The sequence below is a fragment of the Lygodium microphyllum genome, chromosome 1 (genome assembly GCF_053477565.2).
Source record: "Lygodium microphyllum isolate KBCC chromosome 1, Lygodium_microphyllum_v1.1.10, whole genome shotgun sequence".
In the NCBI taxonomy this organism is placed as follows: Eukaryota; Viridiplantae; Streptophyta; class Polypodiopsida; order Schizaeales; family Lygodiaceae; genus Lygodium; species Lygodium microphyllum.
In genome coordinates this window covers 112,062,320-112,082,689 of record NC_141135.1, presented here as the reverse complement: position 1 = coordinate 112,082,689, position 20,370 = coordinate 112,062,320, and positions in this window count along the sequence as shown.

Below are 20,370 nucleotides of genomic sequence, written 5' to 3'. Positions count from 1 at the left end.
ATTTTCAGTTCTAAAGTTTAAAATCTCAATATGATTAATTGTGATGGGTAAATCCAAGGAGAAGAAAAAGCAGTACAAAGTTTGCTTTGAGTTTGGACATACTTCAAAGAATTGTTATTTGATTTATGCAATGAGTTTGATGGTATCTGCAAGAGGTTTTCATCATCATTAGATAGCAAAGAAGGGTTCAAATTTGAAGGTGGATAAAGCATGGGAGAAGCTAGAAACTTTTGAGGATATTCTTCATTATGCTTATGAATAGCTGATGATCTCAAGGTGTTTTCTATATTTTGATATTTTTCAAACTACCATAATCAATCTCCATTCAACTTTAATCAAGAGGATAACAAGCCAACAATTATGAACAATGAAGATGATTAAATTGGTGATCGAGAAGATTAGTTATGTATTCAAGAAGATGGTGTTGTTATGGATGATAAGTTTGATGATTATGGTTTTTGCAATGAACATGTCATTATGCACCCATTGTGCATGATTTTCTTAGTTCTCTTATTGATGCTAAGGAAGATAATGAAGCTACCAAGTTGGATTTCAAATGAAGGAATTTTACCAAAACTTGAAGAAGTGCCATTACTTGTAGTGCAAAATGCACCATCTTTAGATGTATTTATTTAGGATACCCATCTTTCCAACATGTAAGGTGATATTTTAGGTCATTACATTACTTAATCTGAAGAACAAGTCAATGTTTTGCTATAGGCATTGTGGAATTACAAGATTAGCAATTTAATTTCTTTGTAGGAAGAGCAGAATTGCAAGATTGGCACTGCATTTCCTTTATAAGAATTGGTTGAATATGAAGAATTGCATAATGCATTCAGTTTGTATGGTTTTTTTGAAGTTTCGCATGAGGTACACTCTATGATTCAATCTCCAACTGAGATGATTCATTGGTTTTCTATTAAGCTTGAAAAGGAGAGAAATGCGGCCAATGTTGCAGCAATTGAAGCTTTGTTTGCTATCATCAACTTCAAGAGAAGAAAGCATTACTACAACGGGAGGTTTCTCAATTGAGGAATGCAATGGATTTTCAAGTTTCTTGTTATTTTGAAGTCATTAATGCTCTTGAGGAAGTTGTTCTATAGAAGGATAATGAAATTGTTGATTTGTATACACAATTGATATTTTCTCTTGATAGTCAAGGTGTTATTCTTGAGGATCTCTATACATTGAATGATTAGGTTGTTGATGTTTCAATTCAAACTGCTATTTTTGATGTCTTTGAGGATTCTGGTCAATCTATCATTGAAGTTGCAATATCTGAAAGTATGCAAGTACTTACATTGGATATCTATGGAGTTTATATTGCAACAGGAATGGTTGATGTTTTTCATGTTGATTGGTTTTTAAGCATGAAAATGCTTATGTTGCATGAAGTGGATGCTTGTAGCAAGTGTATGTTACAATTTTCTGTATCAAGAAAGCTTCAGAATTATCTACAAGAACCTAAATTTCACTGATTCTTACTATAGTATCTTAACTTCCTAAAATAGCTACCAAAATTCCTGTAATAGAAATTTGTATTTTTGCAATACCTACAGCAATAAGTTGAATTTTTGCAGTACCTACAACAGCAAGCTGAATTTTTACACTTCCTACAGCAACAAAATGTACTACAATAAGATGAAAAATGGTCATAAGTGTTACAATAACCTCAAAAACAACAAATACAACAACCACATAATGATTACTAGTTCCAAGTACTTGAAAATCACCAGATACAAGTTGTTGTGGATTATCTTATATATTTCTTTCATGATACAATGTCTTATTCAAGATCTAAATTGGGTGGTATATTGCCATACATTTATTATGATAAAAATGTTAGAGCATCATTGATAGCTTTTCAAGACAATGCAATTATTCTTTGTAATTGAAGTTGTAATCAACTTATTCTATTATGGTTCTATATCTTCATTCTCTATGATATATTATGGATGTCATTGTATATTATGAGTTCTCAGTCTGGCATATTTTGTTGAAATGGTTGTACTATAGAACTATTGTTCATTACCTATCAACAATTTTGCAGATACTTTTATTCTAGCTATAATAATGCAAGGAGACATTGTTAAATGTGCAATTAGTGGATTTAGGCTTCGAATACTAATTCAAGTTGATTATGATGACTCACAAAAGGATTCATAAGTTCAACACGTAGTTAGAATCAATTTTATATGGAAGTCACTATTGTAGTGCCTGGAGTAGCAGTAGTGTGAAATTCTATAGATATTATGGTTATTTGTCAATTTTATGAGATAAATAGTTCTCAAACTTTGATAATATCTCATTTCACTTATGTTGGTGATATTTTGAGTTGGCAATGGTATTTATTTATCTTGAATGGACAAAACAGATGTCATTCCTATTATAAGAAACTACAATCTTGATGAAGGCAATTACAACCTTGATGCAAGAGACCATAACACCACTACATGAAATAGGGTTACTATAGTAAGAAACAAGGTTATTGTAGCAAAAAATAAGGTTATTATTGCAGTCTATAGATTCACCAATGCAAGTAACATTTAACCTAATACAAGCAAGTGGTGACATGATGTAGAAAAAGAGTTGTTTGGAGCAAGTAACCATTAATACCATGCAACAAAGTCAAGATATTGATAAAGAGATTCAGATGTTATTGGATTTGGATGTAGATCTTGATAGATTACTGTTTATGCAATTTGATGCTATTATGTTGAAGAATACTTTGGTCAAGGTTATGTATAATCAGTGGATTGTCATTATAGGGAGAATGTCTCAAGGTTTCAAGCATCAAAATATAGCTGAAAATTAATTGTCTAAAGTTGATGCCATAGGATCTTATATTAGTAAATTTTTACAGGATACCAATCAACAAGTTAAGATAAGAGAACTTACTCTAGAAAAAATTCAGCAAATGTAAGTTGTACCTTCCACATCACATGATCATAATGTGTAGGAACAATCTCATGTGATGTCTGCTAGTGAGCCTCATGATGCTCATAAGCAACCTAGCTCATGAAATGTTTTGGTAGCCCACTCAGATTTTGTATCTCCATCATACTATGACATGTATGCCTTAATTTTGTCTTGACTATCTTTTGAGTGGATTATGCAACTACAGTAGAGGGCTATAAGTATCCTACTAGCGAGACTCTACTTATCATTTCTCTTTGTGGTTTACTTCATGGTGCAAGGCTATGAGTAAGCATAATTTTTCTCATTTGGTATGTCAAATTTGGATAAGGCATTTGACACTATGATATGACATGTAAGGATTTGGGTCATGGCTGTGCTAGCTATCCACTAGGTGCAGTGCCATGTGTTAGCCATGGATTCACACTCCATACATTATGTTTGCCCTTTGTATGGTTAGTATCTTAGTCATATTAGTTTTATGTGTAGGGCATCCCTTAAATGCCTCATGAAGTAATGGTTATGTTGACAGGTTTTCAACGTGGCCCAAAGAGGCAACCGGTGTCATTCTCATTTTTGGATCATCTTTGATGTTCATGACTAGTTGTATATTGGAGTTTCTTGCTTAGAAATATAATATGACAGTGGGCGCCATGATTTATATCTCTATTTTTTTTTTTCGACATATATTCTTATTTCTATCTATGATTAGCCATTATGAGTGTTGTAGAGTGCAGTTCTATGTCTCTATGTCATTATTTTTTGAGTTTCTTATAGTTGCTTAATGAGGTGTTAAGTATTTTTTGCACTACCTAATACAGTTTACTCTATTTCTATATGAGGCAGTTTAGTCCTATTATGCATTCGTCGTAGATTTGGGGCTAAAACAGGAGATCTATCTTTTCATGATGATGACCCTACCCTTGTTTATATAATAGTTGAGAGGGGTGGAGGAGGGGAGGGGTGGAGGGGAGGAGAGGGGAAGGGAGCTCACTTTTAGTATTCTACTTTAAATTATCGATGATCTTAGGGGGGAGGGGAATCCATTTTTGGAATGCTACCTCTTTTCATCTTAGAAAAAAGAAAAATACTTTTTGAGTTTTCAAGAAAAAGAGACTCCAATGGGATGCGAGCAAGAGCACCGTGTTGCAAAGTCCCTCTTAGGCTCACGATTGAGGTGATCACCAAGGCATAGACCTTGTTGACTTAGCCTTGACATACTTGGGCAATAGGCTACAAAGGCTTCATTGGCATTGTTAGCTGTGCATGAGAAGCAATCACTCACTTGTAGGAAAAACTTTCTAAGAGGTTACCCATCTTAGTATGTCATCACTCAAGTGTGCTTAACTGCCAAATGACTATCCACTATGCTAGTTCTTGTTGTTTTTAATACTACAAACACAGTTTTAATAAGCTCACCTTGGGGAGGTTCCTCAAATACTTCCACTTATGAATTGGCATATAATACCTCGTTAATAAATCAATTATCCTCGTTATTGAAACACTATTAGAGCTAGTTTAAAATGTCTAGCCTTTATTGTATCTAAATGTTCTAATTTAATTTTTCTAAGCATGCATGTGTTTAACGAAGTGCAAGTGTGTGAATGTGATAATTTTTCACATTCATCAAATAGATTTCTTTTCTAGCACAAGATAACTTATTTTTGAAGTAGACATTTTTAAATATTGATTTATTTTAACAAAATGTACACTCGCATTGTTTATTAAGGTGAATTGAGTAGTGGGGACATTACAGAGGAGATGGTGATACTGAGTGTTGATGCTAAAGTAAACTTGAAAGACAATAGAAATTTGACTACAAAAACATGCTGAATATTGATGATGGAGCAAACTTGAAAATAAGCTAAGAAAACATAGAATTAATTGTTAAAATGGGATTCTAGACATGCCACGATCTATAGACATGTCTTCAATTTATAGCTACGATATAGAAGAATAAGAGTGAAGTAATGAAATCTATAATCAGAATCATGGAGTGCATCCCTGTAATGGGTATACACAAATCTTCACTTAGTGAACAGAATATGGAGGAAAGGGGAAGGTCAACTATGTGAACCAATCTTTATGAAAGTGGTTTAGGGTATGTGTGATTTAATCTTGTTTTGTAAGGATGTGTACATATGTGTGTGCATATGTTTAATTTGTGTATATGAGAGAGAGAGAGAGAGAGAGAGAGAGAGAGAGTTGCAAAGTTATATATAGTCATTATTAATGAGCAAACAATGGAATCATTTTTTAAAATATAGGAAGGAAAGACATTGAGCTTTAGATATTGGATATTGAGCTGCAATTTTTTTCTCAACATTGATCTCGATGAGTTGTTAGAAATCTGACCGAATCCTAGATGCCAAGTGTCAGCCTCCATGGATTGTATGCGTGCCAATCATGAAAATTTGACCCTTTATGTCTTCTTGGTAGCATTAGCTTCGCTTTGGCCATCCCTCCCACAAAGATCCCCTTAGTTTCTTAATGCTACTTGGATATTATTCTAGTGCACACAATGCAAGCTCCTCTATACACTCTACTTACTATGAGGTTGTCTTTGCCACTCAAGGAAAACCTCCAATGCTTGCTAAAAAATCCAAATATGTTTTCACATGAATAAGAGATAATTTATAGCATTTGACTTCTTTTGATTGTTCAAAGTTCATGCTATGGACAATGGCTTTTGCATTTTGCATCATGATAATTTAATATAATTATAAATTGCCATAAATGTTGTAGGATTTTCAAATCATACTCTATCATTCACAAAACTTGAGATTTGATTTGAATTTCATATAATTATTAGAATTATAGCCTAGAATAGTTGAAAACTTATTCTAGTAAGTTCTTACTCCACCTCTAGATTCTTGGGGCTGTTTTTCAACTCAACACCAACCTATCATTTTTAGCTTTTTCTATTTTTTAGAGCCAGTGGTTTTGGACACCTACAAGTTTTTGTAGTTAGGTTTGGTTATCATGTTGGTTACTCTTGCTTCACATTTTTTACATTGAGTTTATCTCATTGGCTTTGGTTACTTTGCTTTGTTGACTTCAAACATTTGAATTGTGATGCTTTTCATATTGTTCCTTCCACCCATTAGTAGGAATTAAAATCATTGCAATTAGTATGTTTGTTTCATTTTCCTATTGTTCCTTTCACCCATTAACAAAATTTAAAGTCATTGCAAATAAATAATATGTTGTTTGTTTATTCTTTTCTTATTCACACTTACTGAGCTAAGTTGACTACATATTCCATGTGACTCATTGGTCTTAAGCAATGTTGTTACTCATAGAATGGATGCAATAGCATATCGAGTGGGCAATCGACATGAAGCAACTGACAATGTGAAGGTAAATAAAGATAGAAGGTGCAAGGTGTCACAATTTTTTCATTATAATATTATTTTTAAAGCTGGGTGTAGTCCACTTGCAAGTTGTGGTAATTTCTATTGGGAAAAAGGACCCACTGCTTAGTAGCGGTGTATACCCTAGCTTTCATTCACTTTTATAATGGTTGGTGTACTCTAAATGTGTATGCATAAATTGGCAAAGCTCAACTAAGAGCCAAATAGAAGCCACAATTGTCTCCAACATTCTTTATTTACAATGCAAGCTACACATGCTACCTCTCACGAAGAGTGCCATGGGATTGGCACTCAATTGTTGGGAAGGGAATAATGTTAACCATAAAATGGATGCAATAACAAATGGAGTACACAACTGAAATCAAGCGATCGACAATGGCGAAGGTGAAAAAAAAATGGAAGGTGTCTAGACGGCATTACAATTATCTAAAACATTAATCCCTTGCAATATTATTTTGAGAATTGGGCATAGTGCTTGTGCAAGTTTTAATAATTTCTAACAGAAAAAAGACCCACAGTTCATTTGATGCCACGAGGCATATTCCACGATGGATTCCTGAGGTTTTGCGGTCAATTCTGTAAAACTATATTTACTTTCCAAGGCTCGTACACAAGATGGATTCCTTGTGCGAGAAGTTGACAGGGATGCCTGTCCTTTTCGGGCGTCACGCTAATTTAATGTGCATGTGGGTGATTCCATAGTGGGGTGATTCTACAAAATACATATTTAAATTAATGGATATTTATGAGTTTAGAGTGCGCACTCATATTAAATTAAGGTTAAGATAGAGTTCCAACCTATGTATTTATTTTGTAGCTGAAGACTGCTAGGTATTCACTTTTGTCAGTTTAATTTTATTATTTTTTAACAATTGTGAATGCTTCAATTGATGTGTAGAGCAGGTGGCATTGGCGTTGGGAAGCACTGGGCAATAGTGTGTATTCAAGTTACATAGAAGAAATTATCATTTTTGATGGGCGCGCGTCTTATCATTTAAGGTGTGGCGCTAATATTTATTTAGGCGTGCTTATTTATTGAAGCACTTGACAAATATTTATTATTTTATATGTGCATGGGCGCACGGTTTAAATATTCATTATTGGACATTGTATTTGGGCACAGCCCGACTCTTGGGCTGTCCAATCGCTTTATTCTTTATTTGGACAAAAGCAAACACGAAAGCTAAATCATGCTAATTGTAAAATTGGGCTATTTTTTAGCTTTGAGATAAATAAATTTATAAATGCATGCCTTATGGAGCGCTCACACAAGGCATGGGGGGAGATTATACCCAATTGGTCTTTATGCCTCATGTCGTGCAAGTCTATTCTCTTGATTTTTGAGCTTAAAGTAGAGTTCATTGTTCTTGGGGACCTTTCGATGCTCATCACGTACACATACAACATCTGATTTGCACACCATCATTGATAGGGACATAGGCACTAGCTTTCATTCTCTTCATGATTGGTGTACTCCAAATATGTATGTATGCATAAATCGATAAAGCCCAACCAAGAGCCAAATAAAAGATGCAAGCACCCCCTTAAGTGAAAGCCTAACTTAAAGCCAATGTATAAAAGCTAGAAAGTGAATGGATAAACTCATTCTTGTGGTGTGCAAAATTGAGCGCATACTTCTTCTTCTTACTTATACTCTATCTTCTTGTGCTTTATCTTAAGAGTGGAAAGAGTGGGAGTATGAGAGTGAGGGAGAGAGTGAGAGGATTGAGAGGTGAAGCTTCTTTTGTTGCACATGCTCTTCTCTTCATCCTCTTCTTGGATGAAAGGTGGATTAGAGGAGAGATTGGTTTGCTTCTCTTTTTCTTCAAATTTTCTATTGTGGATTTGAGTGAGGAGCTGTGGAGTAGAGGAGGCACATCAAGTACCACTATGCATCTTGTGGAGCCACAAATGAGCTTTTGCTTCCTAACATTAAGGAGAATATCAAGCAATGACTTCACTATACCCTTTTTTTATTGATTCATTATTGCTTTCACATCATTTGGGATAAACCAAATTATTGTCGATGAGTGCAAGAGATATATCAATTATGTGAGAGGCAGTCATTACCGAATCAAATGAAACACTTAAAACAATAAGCGTTTCATCAAGTTTCACAAGCTCAACCATCAGACTTAACGAAATGCTTATTATTTCCAGCACTTCATCTCATTCAACAATAGCTACCTCTCATATAGCTGGCACATCCCTCACACTCATCAATCTATCCATTCTTCTCCCAAATCACATGAAAGTAGAACAAATAAATTGACATCGCAAAGTGAAGGGCGCGCTTATCAATAGCCAATCCAATAGCTAGCTACTATTGACAACGCTAAGGAACGGGTAAAATTTGCCCAAGATGAGCTATAGGAAGCATAAGCTGATGAGATGATTAACCTCCCTAGCTTGTCTCATATGTCTAATGCATCCATCCAAGCGCAGACACAATAACCCAATGAACTCACAACAAAACCATTGAGTGAGCCACCACCTTTGGATCAAGATGCCTCTTTTGGCCCCTAATGCAAGTCAAACACATATCTCTATGAGCATATTGAACTTGAGATAATTACTTCACATGCATCAACACATGTTAAGATTCCACTCATAACTCTACTAAAAGGTAGCCCAATAGTCTAGCAAGGAAATAGGTAGAAGGCCTTAATTCTAGCCAATCTCACCATTCTCCAAATGTCAACCATAATGCACAACCAACCTTGAGTGCCCTAAGGATGTTCTGGGAGGGTGTTGAATGGGGGTACTTCCTATGGAAACCCTTGGAGACACCACGCATCATGGAATAGTGGATACTGGGAATGGTGTGAGTATAGTTAACCATAATGTTCTCCAAGCCTAGGTAATCCACCCATTGAGCCAATTCATTTCAATCTAACTGTTGCATATGGATTTAAAACTTTACCTTAGGAGTCTTATGAGACTAGCCAATCAAAATTGCCAGAGTCTTGTTCAAGGTTAACTTTGTTGTCATGAAGGGATTAGACTATAACTTATTGTTGGGCCACCCATATATGTGTAATGCATGACTCATTGAAGACAGGCAATGGTTTGGGGCAATGGTCTAGTTTTCCTAGGAAATCAAAAAAAGGTAGTTTGTGTTGAGATGGAGTCTTGGAAAACTATCCCTATTAATCTTGATGCCATCTTGACTTTTAGCCAAATATATTCATTTCCCTAAGGATGAGCAAGATTGGATGCACATTTTTGCCACATTGGAATTGCCATTCACAGAGGAACTGGAATATCATTTAGCCTACAAGCGCATGATTAAGAGACATACTCAAAGCCACAATTCTTACCCTCGAACCACCATCCTTGGAGACCCCTTCAGTGCATTTTTTCATAATGACCCTTCACTCTATACCTAGCACATTCCAAGGTTACCCAATTTTCAAAGATAGACTTGCATTAAGAAAAATCCTAAGTTAGTGGAGGCCGTGTTTTTGTGATTGCCCAAATGCAAATCTAACAATCTTTGAGGAATAATCAACTAGCCCCACTTGGCAATGGAAAAATATGTATCAAGTCTTATTTGACTTCCACAACAACCTTTTTGTCTTGCTAATGTGCAAGCAAGGTGTAGAAGCTAAAGAGCTTAGTGGCTTTGAGGACGATTATTATGAAGAGGATTTCAATTCAGACTCACCAGATTATGACACTAATGGCAACACCACTGTGCAGATTCAATTGGACCTAAACCATCTCAACATAACCCAGTATTCATTCATGCTAGAATTGTGAGAGTTACATCTAAACTAGAATGGTTGGACTACTTGAAGGTTCTAGATCACAATCAAAATAGACCTCCAAATGAGAATCTAGGTCTTGACCCTGAGTTACTCCTAGCATAGCACAACCAAGATAATGTCCAAGGAGAACACTGCAACAAGTTCAAACTCTGATTAAGAGTAGGACAAGGACTTTGACTCTAGACTAGCTCATCCATCCCTACCCAAGAATGCCAAATTTAAACTTCCAATCCAACTAAGGAGGAAGCACTTAAAAAGGGATGTGTGCCATAGTAGTCAAAAAGAGCCATAATATTTACCACCTTAATTCACTAAGCTTAAGAAAAATGATAGAGTTGTCTTGCTCATAGCCAAATGGGAAGGCACATCCAACAAACCTATTGAGGGACCACCAATCAATGTCACGGAAGTGAAGATTGCTAAGGCTAGGGAACCCCCCAATCCCATGTACATTGCTGAAGACATCAATAAGGAGGATGATACATGGCTTGTAGAACTACTTAAGGAATATAGGAACATATTTTCATGGAGCTACTTGGACCTAAAAGGTGTTCCACCACAAGTCCTAACCCACACAACTTCACTCAAGCCAAATGCTAAGTCTACGAAGTAGCAGCCTTATCCAATGAATCCTCACTATGCACATCATGTGAAAGAAGAAATTGAGAAACTTCAAAAGGATAGATTCATTTATGAAATCAAATAGAGTGAATGGGGTTCCCCAATCATCTAGGTACTCAAAAAAATGGTAAGATCTGAGTATGCATCAACTACAAAAAGCTAAACATAGCTACCATGAGAGATCACCGCTCCCTGCCATGCATTGACCATATGATAAAGAGAATAGTAGGGAAGGAGGCTTATAGCTTCCTAGATGGCTTCTTGGGTTACAACCAAGTCCAAGTCATCCGAGATGATAGACAAAAAATTGCATTCACAACAGAATGGGAAGTCTTTGCCTATATAGTCATGCCATTCGGACTGACTAATGCACCTAACAATGTTCCAAAGACTCATGTATGCCATTTTCAAGGACATGCTTAGGAAATGGCTTGAGGTATTTATTGATGATTTATGTGTCCATTCTAGTTGGGAGAATCATCTCAATAAACATCGACTTGTCTTTGAAAGGTGTCGATACTATAACCTATCCCTAAATCCACTTAAATGCCAATTTTGGGTAAAGCACGACATTATCCTAGGCCATGTCATATCCAAAAATGGTATTGCAAAATACATTGCTAAGGTTAAAGTTATTATAAACTTACTGCCACTATCCAACACTAAGGGAATGTAATGTTTCCTCGGGCACACTAGGTACTATGGCAGCTTTGTGCTTAATTATGCAACTAATTGCTCAACCTTTATACAAGCTACTAGTTACCTAGGAGTGGATTGAGAGTATTAGGCTTTCTACGAAGGATTAAAAAAGGCTCTAATGACTGTACCTATTCTAAGAGCCTCAGACTAGTCAATTATCTTCCATGTGGATATAGATGCTTCCAAAGTTGCAATCGGGACAGTATTATTCCATCACGACAACTTCTTAGTGAGGTTTGCTAGCTAACAACTCACTTAGATTGAAATGAATTATTCTACCATTGAAAGAGAAGGCTTAGCTATGGTATATGTTGTTAAGAAGTTTCATCATTATTTATTTACTGGCTATGCTTTTCACTCTCTTTGTGGACCATCAAGCCTTGTTATATCTTGTGAATAAGCCTTGTGCTACCAAATGCATTGCTAGGTGGCTCCTTTTGTTGTTAGAGTTTGATTTTGCAGTTGTTGAATGAAAGTGAAAACAACATCTTATGGCTAATTATCTTTTACAAGTAACCAATGGAAAGAAGGCTATGGGAGTTTATGAACAACTCCCTGACACTCATCTATTCCATATTGATCAAGAAATCCAACTCTTCAAAGCTAACCTCATGCCCCATTGGGCTGATGATATTGTACACATCCTTGAACACAACCTTCTATAACACCCAATCGAACACAAATGATGATAATGGGATGATGATATTGTACACATTCTTGAACATAGCCTTCTAGAACACCCAATTGAGAAAGTGTGTCATCTCACCTATCTTTTAATCATAACTAGACCATGCCAACTAATCACCAATCAACTACACTACTCAAGACATGACAGTCTCCTCAGACGATGTGTGGTGTGCAATCATGAAATAGAAGCTATGCTAGAAGATGCACATGATGGTATTGCTAGAGGACACTTAATACAATTGCCACAGCTAGAAAAGTGCTTCAAGTCCGAATCTAGTGGCCTATGCTAGTTGCTTTGTTAAGCATTGTGATGAGTGCCAATGCACTAAATTGCCTAATTGCAAGGATAAAATGGACCTTACACCAATTATGACCTACCAACCTTTTGAAAAGTGGGACATAGATTTCATGGGACCAATTAGCCCAATTGCTCAGTACTTGCACTCTGAATACATTATTTGTTGCAAATTAGAGTTGGAAGCATGAGAGAGTGTGCATAAGAGGGAGAGAGAAAGAGCTCAAGTACAAGAACAAGATCTTGTTTAGTCTGTTGCTCAAAGTACAACTAGTACACTCTCCTCTACATTGAGTGTGTACTTTAGGCTGTTTATATAGCCACTGGAGGAGTTAGGGTTAGGGTTTCCCTGTCCTCCAGTCCATTTACACCTAGCTACCCTTATCCTCTCTAGTGTAAGGAGAGTTCCTATGCTTATCTTTCAACACCCCCCCTCAATGCCAGGTGGCATTGGATAAAACATAATAGGATGCCTCCCCTTAATTCTCAATGAGATGCCTTTATAAATCAGGCTACAAGAAAAGGTTATAGGTAGAGAGTGTTACAAGACTCAAAAGAGCTGGCCACCTGTGGATTGGGAGGCAAAGTTGACCTCCAATTCCTTAGGTACTTCTAGAACACCGAGACATTTACTGGTGATATGCCCGGTCTTTTTGCATTTATTGCACTTCATTTTGTCAAGATATTCCTTCCAGCAATTGCTCATAATATGCCCCTTTTCGTGATAGAAGGAGCACTTCGTAGAAGTTGTATGGACTAACACTTGCTCACAGGAAGTAAATGCTGAAGACCCTTCAGTATTGTTTCTCTTCTCTTTATCCAAGCATGACTGGATGGTACTTGCTAAAGTTGGGTTCAAGATATTAGTTAGGGTAGTCACAAGGGTTGGAAAGACCTTCTACACAGATTTTAGTAGGATGGCAATGGCATCTTCATCATGGATAGGTGCTTGAACGGAGGCAAGCTGTGCCATAAGCCCCTTCATATGTGAAATGAACTTGCTTAGATATTCTCCATGTTTGTATTCCAAGCTAAAAAACTCAATCTTGAGAAATATCTTGGAGTTCTTCCCTGTAGCACTGTAGAGCCTTTCGAGCTCATCCCACTTTTCTTTTGCAGTTGAGAGTTGGTCAATGTGAGGAATTAAAGATTCATCTAAATGAAGCATGATGATGACCTGAGCTTGTTCATCATCTTCTACATTAAGGGGATTGGATGGGTCAATTACTTGTAAAGGTGCCTCTACCTAGCCGCCCATGTATTACTACACTGACAGTCACCGCCATTGCATACTGCAGGTGGCGGGCGCCCGTCACCGTCACTTTATTCTTTATTCTTTTAGTGACAGTTTGAATAAAGGAAGGCCCGGTCACACATTGTGACCATTGGAGTTCCCATTTCTAGTCTCTCCCTTTCTTGCTCTTGCTCTTCCGCCATAACTCTCAAGTCCAACCTTCGATTCGTTACTCCCTTTCATCATGAAGCAAGAAGAGGGAATTAGAAAAAGGGACCTTGCCACAATGGCCAGTCACGTAAAAAGGGATGGGTGCCCATGGGATTTTAGGGTTTTGTATATAAAGTTGAAAAGTGAATGAGAAGATCATTCTTTGGTGTATGGCTAACAAGAGTCCTCTCTTCTTTTCTTCTTCTCTTTACCTTGCTTGTGTGTGTGCTTCTTGAGAGAGAGTGTGTGAGAGTGTGAGGGAGTGAGTAAGTGTGTGGGAGTGAGGGATCAAGAGGGTGAAGCTCTTCACCATCTCCTCTTCTCTCTTCTTCTCTCTTCTCTTCTCTTCTATTTTCTCGCACGTGTGGCTATGGTGGATGGAGCTTAGAGATGGAGGAGGCTTGAGGATGCTTGAGCTAGCATCTAGGATCATGGAGCTACCGGCGTGTATGAGAGAGGGGGCAACTCATTTTGGCATCAAGGTAAGCTCACTACACCCCGAGAGGATCGATGGCGCGTCAGATAGGTGAGAGATAGCCATGAGAGCTCGCTTGAAACGCTTGAAACAATAAGTGATCCGTGGGTCTTGGCGGTTGAGCGTGAGCTCCCACTACATTTTGGTTCCATTGCCGGGACCAACGGATTCAAGCTTGAGCACTTGGGCACCTCATATCGAGCATCGAAGTAAGGGATTCATCCTTGAAACAGAGCTTGAGATAGTAGGAAATTTGGGTTTTTTGATCTTCGAAACAAGTAAGTATTTTGGATTATTTTGTTTGTTTGATGATTGGAAAAGATGAAGAAATCATTTCAAATTTTTGCCTTCAATCTTTGTTGCATTTAGCATAGGTTAGGATTAGGAAATTGGATCGGAAAAGCATAGGGCTTGCTGTTGTAAAACGGGGCACAAATCATGCAAAAATGGAAAAAAGGAGTGCTTGGGATGTTTAATGTCGGCAAGTGAGTGATTGGAGACATCAAAACCTTACCCGGGAAGGGGTTTAAGAGCCAAGAGGTCAAGGAAGAGCTCATTTCATACCCTGACATTGAGAGAGAGAGAGAGAGAGAGAGAGAGAGAGAGAGAGCTCTTGGAGATTCGATTCGATCTTGCCGCCAGGGAGTCTACCGCGCATTCTAGGTATATCAAGCCCTTCCCCTTATGCCTTGGTACTGATTTGGAAGCTCTTGTGTGATATGATTGCATGTGTCGCAAGATTTGATCAAATTAGTGCCTTTGCTACCGTCGTCGCACGCCGTTCGGCCCGTCTGAGTGGCCGGTTCCTGGGCCGAGTCCCAGAATTGGCCCTCGGCCCACTTACTCTTGGTCGACTTGGTCCACTAGTCAATTCAGCCCATTTGAGCATATCACTCAGCCCACTCGCAACTCGGCCCTCAGCCAATCTACCCCATTCGGCCTTCGGCCTTTGGCCTTCGAACGAACCAACTCGTCTAAAAGTTCACTTGGCCATATCGAAACTTGGCCCTCGGTTTGTGTGCCTGGACTCGCCATCCACACGACTATGACACCACCAGCTAACTATGACGAATATGTTGCTGAATTTCTCTCTCAACTAGAGAAAGCTAAAGAGGAGAGGAAGATAGCTATGGCCGAGTTAGCTATGAAAAAAGAGTCAGTAGCTGCTTTTCAGCTTGAAAAGACCCGACAGATAGCCATGCAACAAAAGGAGATCTTTGATCTCAAACAGGAGCTGAAGGCTAAGGATGACAGGGAGGAAAGCTAGAGGCAGCGACTGGAAGATGAGAATCAAGAGTTGGTAAAAATGTAGAGGGAGTATAAACTCTTGATCATGCAACATGAAGAGCTAACCGCAAGGATTGATCAGATTGAACGAGGCATGGAGGAGTTTGCCGCCAAAGAAGATGAAAGGAAGCAAGAGGAAGAACAACATCATAAGGAGATGGAGACCATGACTGAGAAGCTGAACTTAGAATGAAAAGAAAAGGAGAGAATGAGCAAAGAATTGAAAGACTAGGAGCAAAGACTCATAGCTCTGGTGCAAAGGCAGGGGGAAGGCATGGAGGAAATGAAGAAGAGAGCCGAAGAATGGGCAGGACAGAATGAACAGAGGATGAAGACCTTGGTGCGTCGCCAGGCTCTCGTGGAAAAAGAGAAAATCCTCGCAAAGAGCAGAGTAGAGGCCGCCCAAGTAGCCTTCAACACTCAACAAAAAGCCTTTTTGAATACACTAATGGATACCACCCACTCAGAGGAAGGGGAGTCCTTTGAGGTGGCAAAGAAGAAACCAAGCATAGCCCGTAGGGCCCTACAAGCAGGATTGCACATGCCACCCAACCCAATGTCATGGGGCTGAGCCTTGATGATCAACCGAAGTACTTATTGATAGCCGGCCTAACCCCCCAAGAGGTTGATGCACTGGGCTTTGAAGAGGAAACACATCAAACAGACTGACAGAGGAACGAAGATGAACTCCGATTTGATATGGGTAGATTTAAAGAAGAGGTGATCCCACAATCCCCCTTGCCACATTCCCAAGAGCAGCCATCCATTGACACATCTGCAGAAAGACAAGCCGCCCTCAGGGATAGGAGAAAGAAACTGGTGGAAGAAACCATGAAACAAATGAGAGCCAAGCCGATTGTGCAACCATCTGCACCCCTACTACCATGCCCAGATGACCTCCCAGCAGGTTTCCACGCTGAATTAATGGTTTGGGAGCGATAGGAAATGGACAAAAAACCCTTTTCCTTTAGCTTCCTTTTGCCCAACAGCCTGAGGAGAGTCATGCCACTTAAAGCAGTGGAGGAAATGATTGCGATTGGAAGCCGACTAGGCCAGCAATGTGGCTGGAAGAGACAGAAAATAATCCCACTCCCTAGGGGACTGAAGAGGTAGACTTTTGGCAGAATAAGGTATTTGAAGTGCCACATTTTGTACAAGGCTATAACTGCCAACCCATGTGGAGGAGACAGGTGTGCGACATTAGCATGCTGTAAGGTGCCCATCCATCGGCTGTCTAGGTACGCTTTTAGTGGTCTATCGAGAAACGAATCTAAGCATTGCTGCCTGGCACTCCCATGGAATATTCCGGGTTTTGTCGCCTAGGGTTTTCCGAATCCGCCTCGCAACTGAACATTCACGACCGAACCCACTAGGATCGACCTGAAATTTGGGCTCCTAGTGGCCAAGGTCTCCTGACAGCATTCTAGCGTCGGATCTTGGAACATTCTACTTTACATAGAGATACCCAAGCCGAAGCGGACCCATGCCACACTTGGTTCAAAGAGAATGGAAAACGAGAGGGATGCACTGCTCAACCTCTCTACCCATAGGGCATAGTCCCATTCCGGTCCCCTAAAACGGCATGAACTAGGGCTTTAATCTAACAATTCCTAAGGGTCATTGGACGTCAATAAAACCTTGCGAGAAGCCTTCGAGTTCTCTTGGACCACCCTACCGTAGGACAAACCCGTCGGGGGTCTGCCCACCCGCTTCCCTTGATAGCCTTAGTTTTCTAATTAGGTCCTACCACATTTATGTGCGACACTTAAAATTAGCTTCATTAATTAAGCCTTTAAGGAAAGAGGGTTCGTTCACACAACTTATAGCATAGACACGAAAATAGAGCAAGCAATCTATTGACAAACAAGTTCCTTAACTTATCTTCAAGTTAATCTTTGTCTCCCGTCCATACAAGAGAAATTATGTATCCCTTCAATCCAACAGAAGTGTCTCTTCTGCCCTGCAGAAGTAACTGGTCCAATTCACATGGCACCATGAATTCAATCCTTTATCTAGAATAGGATCTCCCAACATGCCCAGACGTTGGGGGCCACGGAGGTCTTCAACTCCATTCTAGACCTAGCAAGGGGTGTCCAGAGCTCCAATTGACCCGCAAGCTATCTAGGAGCAAAACATCATTCCCGTGGTTGGCCTTTACACCACTCGACCTTCGGCCCATGAATCGAGTAGTGCCCTCTTTGGGTTAATCCGTGGTGCAATCATGGAGGTGATCCACCCGTGAAAAATATCCTTCCTTAATTAAATCCTTTAAGAATCAAGCACAAACAAGGCATTCAGCCCTAATATCATTTTCCAAGAAAACATTCCTTTATTCCCATGGTGACTTGTCATCACAGACCCTTGCCATGTATTTACCATAAATCACAAGCACTTGGAATAATCATCCAAACAACAACTAACAACTAGTTGAATGTAAAAGCATTTAGGATATTGTTAGATCAACCAACAAAACCAATTGCATTCTTTCCAAATAATGCTAGAATAGATGATATAATATTTCCATTGCATATTTGCTCTTCCCCTTGGAATCTAAGAGCAATACTATGCAAAATGTTTCTTAACACTTCTTCCTTCGCCTAAGGCATATGTTAAGGTTTCAAACACTATTCATGATGTAAGTTCTATAGGTCACTTACATTGATCGATAACCCAACCCTGAATTTGGATTAGCAAAATTCATCGTTATCCAAGGGATCTCAAGACATCTTAGTTTTAACCCTTATGATTAATTTCTTGTACTACCTCTTAATCAAGTCATGGGCAACTAGAAAATTATTCTCATATATCAAACATGTTATAGGCATAACGTGTAAATACTTGATAAGATAAGTGCGATATGATCTCAGGTAAATGGACTCCAACATGCCTTGCATTGAGCTAGAATCTAGTTCTTCTTAATATTGGGGCTCTTAGGCTAAGTACTTTTGAAGTATTTAAACTTTAAACTAGTACTTTCTATTCATGATTCTCAATGTCATATTCTTTTAGTAATTATGCTCTTTGTAACCCTTGACGATGATTTAATCTAGCACTTGTATGCACAATCTTTTAATGTCGTTCTTTTGACGACTATGCCATTCATAACCCTTGACTAATTCTTTCTTGTAATTGATCTACTGGAAAATAAGCCATATGTAACTAGGTGCAATTAACTTTCCTTGATATATGTACTTCACAAACTCCATCTTTCGAGTAGGTGAGATGAAATTTAGCCTTTCTTTCGATGACCTATACTTGTGCATCATAGTATGGGGCCTAACGTATCTCATATGAGAATCAAAGCAGGCATCTATCAATTTGAAAATACATTACTTACGACTGATACCACAATTGGATTGACAGTGATGCCTTCGTCTAAAGCTTCATTGTTGGTAATGGGATTGCCATCCGCACATTACAAATAGACTCAAGGGATTAAGAAGGCGGAATAGATTTGGGATGGGAGAGTGTAAGAGAAGATGGTTAAGTCGAGGATCGAGATAGAGAGAATTGTGCAACCTCTCAGGATAACTCTTCTCTCTCTCTCTCTCTCTCTCTCTCTCTCTCTCTCTTGGAGGGTATCCTTCTCTCTACCTCTCTCTCGCAGCCTCTCGGGGTCTCATGCTCCATTATGCCTCCCCATGCCTCATATTTATAGTAAATTAGAGAAGAGGGCTTGTGGCTAAGAAGCACTCTTTGTGGAGGAGGATCTTGGAAAGATCAGTGATCTGATGCTCATATCATAAATCTAATGGTTCCATTGGCTCCAAAAGGGGGGTAAAACCCCAAGACACTTGTTTAGAAAGCTCTTAGTCCACTTCTTCTTCTTTTCTCTGTTCAAAGTGTTGTTTTCTGTCTGTAGACTGTGATTGCCCAAAATCTAATATTTTTAAAATATACTAGTTTTGCCCAAAATCTAATATTTTTGGACCATCCAAACTACACACATTAACCTAGTGATTAATATAACTCATAAGTCTCGTTCACGTTGTAATTTACGTGAAGAGTGGCTACGATCCTTGTCAATCCGAGAAAAATATAGGATTTATGACTCTCAGTTTTTTTAAATAAAAATATTTAATTAAATAAAAATTATTAGTTATTAATGCTAGTTAGTTTTTACCTTAGTTAGTCTTTAGTTAGTAATCTTATTAACTTATTATTTGACTAACTAACTTTCAAACTAACCAACTAACTTTTATTGCATGGAAATATCACACAGGCTCGCCTGGATGGCCTTTTGCAACGCCTTACCCTACAAGAGGAACAACCCTACATTTATGGCATATCCTCGTAGGGTAGGAGAGTGGATTTTGATGCTACCCTCCATGGATGCTATGACTTCCCCATTATCTATAATCCTAATTGTGCCTCTTTTTAACAAGCTCTCACCTTCACCTTTGAAAGCCTAAACGTTTCCATGACCCGCTTCTCGCCGACTTTTTCTCTTGCCTTGAGATCCAGCCTTCATAACCACCTGAAACTACCTTAGACTTCTTAAACACTTACTTAAGCAGGACCCTCCATGGACGCTATGACTTCCCCATTATCTATAATCCTAACTGTGCCTCTTTTTAACAAGCTCTCACCTTCACCTTTGAAAGCCTAAACGTTTCCATGCCCCGCTTCTCGCCAACTTTTTCTCTTGTCCCGATCCAGCCTTCATAACCACCTATAACTACCTTAGGCTTCTTAAACTCTTACTTAAGTAGGACCCTACCCCACAAGAACGTGGCCTACCACCCCTCTTTTTTGATCCTAACGCCATTGATAGCTGCGCCATGACGCGCTTGATGATG